Genomic DNA, 3,801 nt, shown 5'->3' on the forward strand with positions numbered 1-3,801 from the left:
GACGTTATATGCCATAGGAATGTAGCAATCATCTCTTAGCTGTGTCTAGCTTGTACTTATTTGAACAATGTCTAAGAACTTGGTATTACAACCACTTCTTGTGTCTGTTTGCCTCTTTAAGAAGAATCGCTTTATGTATCCCCCAATTGGAAGTCGCTTTGGATAAAAGCGTCTGCTAAATGACTAAATGTAAATGTAAATGTAAAATCACCCTCCGTAAACCAGCATAAAAGAACAATCCCTCCAAAACTCAGTTTAATAATTACTATATTCTTATGAGCTACACCATGTAAAATCTTACACATAACAGATAATAATCTGGGCCGGTGGCTTGTGTTCATGCAGGGAACACAAGAGCATCTTTCATTAAAGCATTATCCTAAAAAACACAAATAACACCAATTAAGAATACCTTTTATTTTACTTCTGACTTATGGTAGACGTCAAATAGTATGATTTATGCATTCAATACTCACTGGAGAGTAGGCTAGGGGATTGTGGCAATAACATGCATGTTGGCATGTCTTTGCCCTGTGAGAGTAAAAAGACAAATTAAGCAGGCTACCATGAAATTAAGAAACTCTCAAGTCTCAAAGTTTCAAATAAACTACAGCTGATATAAAATAATGTGAAAAAGATTTATGCGTGAGCTCAAACCTCTTCATAGACTAGTTTCATGCAGGCATTTCCAATCTGCAAGAGAAACAATCAAAATAGCTAGGACACGTCTAATATCTAAAGTCTAATATCTTTTAAACAAAGAAAGCAAATAGCATAACGTTTGTAACAAAGTTCGTAGATCGGGAAGAAGGAGGCGGGAACCGGCGAACATTTAAGACTTTAATAAAATAAACCCACAAAACAAAAGTAAAGCGGCAGCCCCTCACGGACGACTGCCGCACACAAAACACAAAATAAAGTCCAGGCGTGGCTCTCACTCGCGGTGCCATGCGATGGTACTGAACATCGTTGGTGGACGGCCCACCGCTCTTCCGCCTCCTGGCGGACGGCGATGGCTCCTCCTGTTGAGGGCAGCCGGCAGCGAGTCCCCCGTTATCTTCTCCTCCCCAATCATGGAGGATGGCAGCAGGCTCCGGCCTCCTGGCGAACGGGGCCGATTCCTCCACTCCCATTCGGACGGCAGCCACCCCTCCTCGACCCAGGAACGTGGCAGCGAGCTCTCCGTCCCACCTCGTCTTCCATCGTTCAAGCACAACACAAAATAAAATCCAGGCCTTGTCCTCTCTCGTCTTTCACTGTCGTAGCTCCTCCTTTTATCCTTCCGGAGCTCCTCTGTGGGACTCGAGATCGGTGAGTGGTGCAGGTGTCACTCATTATCAATTACTCCACCGGCCTCGCTCCGTTCCCACGGCTCTCGGCCCCACACCCACTCGTCACAACGTTAAGTTACATGCAAATACAACTTACATTTACCTGACCGTCAATAAGTACATTTATAGACATATCTATTAACATATTAAAATTAATTGACAACGACTCTTAGCTAATCATTTAACTATAAATTTTGCAACGTTGCACGATTGCTGAACAATAATAACTTTAGCGATTATTTAACATACCTCTTATTCATGTTGCTTCTGTTCTGATGGCTCATTTATGATTCGTCATAAATATTCCCCTTTTTAGAGCTAATAAATAATAATAAACGTTACAGTTGTACACCTAAATCACTTTACAATCGTGTGTGCGTGCCAGTGCGCTCACCACACACCAGCTACAGGTGGAGAGGAGAGAGAGTCATAGAGCCAATCAAGTGGTTGGGGATTATTAGGAGGCCATGATTGACAAAGGCCAGGGGGGTAGGTTGGGCAGGACACCGGGGTTATACCCCTACTCTTTACGAGAAGTGCCATGGGATTTTAAATGACCACAGAGAGTCAGGACCTCGGTTCAACGTCTCATCCGAAAGACGGTGCTTTTTGACAGTATAGTGACCCCATCACTATACTGGGGTGTTAGGACCCACGCAGACCACAGGGTGAGCACCCCCTGCTGGCCTCACTAACACCTCTTCCAACAGCAACCTAGTTTTCCCAGGAGGTCTCCCATCCAGGTACTGACCAGGCTCAACCCTGCTTAGCTTCAGTGGGCAACTGGTCTTGGGCTGCAGGGTGATTATGGCTGTGGCATACTGTACTGTATAGCATACTGTACAGCCTCTCCCTACTGGACGCATCAGGAACAACAGGGGCGTAAAACTATCTGGGCCATAGATCTGCCTGCTCCAAGGTCTGCAGCCTCCCCCTACTCCCGCAGAATGCAGCCAGCAGGGTTTCAAATAAAAAAATCGGCAGCAGGAAGTGGCTGCCATTGACACCCGGAAGGTAGGAGGGACCTGCCACTCGGTAGCAACCAATCAGTATCGACCAGCGTGCACGCAACCAATCACATATAACTACGACAGCAGCCAAATACTTCAGTAATGGCGGCAAGTTCGGAAATTAGTGATCGGAGTAATGTTGTAAGTTTGATTTTAATTGTTATCTTAGTGAACCTATAGTTTAATTGTTCAATGTAATCTAATTAGTCATAGAAACGTAGTTTGTGTACCATGTTACATGTATAATTGTTGCTCTTAGTATGTTAGGGGGCTACCATTAACTTCAAATATTACGTTTAACTTACCATTAAATATTAACGTGTTAACAGAGTCTATTGAATAATATAAAATGAATGTTGTTTGACTGAAATTATAGAAGATACACGTGCAACACTAACCATATCTTTTTGTGCGTTTTATTTTTCAGGAGATTGTCTGATATATATTAACTTTTTGATTATTTTTTCATCTTACAATAACAACTGACCAAACAGTTCTTTTAAGAACTACTCTTCTTTCTTTGCCTTCTGCCTTCTTTCCCTTATTTCTGTCTTCACCTTTTGTGTACCTGACTATCGTTTATGACAGGTAAGAAGCCATTACATTTCCAAAATCTTACTAACTTAATTTGAACAGAACATGCAAAAACTTATCCATGGGAAAATGTTATTCAACTTCTGAAATGGTCTACCTTTTATATGGGAATGAGTTTGTTTTGCTATTTTGAGGTATGTTGTTTTCTCTAATACAATGAGTCTGAATGTCCCAAGTCCACCTGATTAAACCATTCCAAATTTGTTAGTTTTACTTCAAATCAAGGTCGTCCAGCGAGCCGGTGATTCTTAGTATCTTTTAACAAATTTAATATGTGTTTTCCTGGCCACAGTCAACACAATTAAGATTATTTGTAAGCTCTTAACAGAGGTAATTATTATAAGTAAGCTACGAGATAAGTAGCAAGCAAGGATCTTTTTGGCATTGTTTTAGCCTTGAAATTAGATGAGCCAAGAAACTTCTTCTTTATAAATGAAACATGAATTTTATTGGCTAATCTAGATTACATTAAAACCTAACTAAAACATACACACACATACACACAAAGATTCAAGGAAATGAGTTGACGGAGTTGCATGAAGTTTTCAAAGTCCTAACTCGTTTAACGAGTGGTTTTAAATTCAACCTAGGAGAAAACCCAAGCAGAGAATCGGTCTTAATTTTACTGCTTAACTTAATTCTACACCAGGTCAGCTGAGTGGAAGATTTTGTTCGTTACTTGCGTTCTTTGGTTTGACAGCTGAAAGCAGAGGTGATTCCGTTGCGGACGCGGGCTTCCCGGATGTCTGTTGAGGGAAATTCCTTCGCTGATTGGCTGTTGCTTTGACGTCGGAATGACGTAGGGGTGACGTCCTTTTGGGGAACCCCTCTTGGAGTGGTTGGTTCTCAGTTTACACAAGGGGTTT

Source organism: Sinocyclocheilus grahami, unplaced genomic scaffold (assembly GCF_001515645.1).
Source record: "Sinocyclocheilus grahami isolate Dianchi unplaced genomic scaffold, SAMN03320097.WGS_v1.1 scaffold863.1, whole genome shotgun sequence".
NCBI lineage: Eukaryota > Metazoa > Chordata > Actinopteri > Cypriniformes > Cyprinidae > Sinocyclocheilus > Sinocyclocheilus grahami.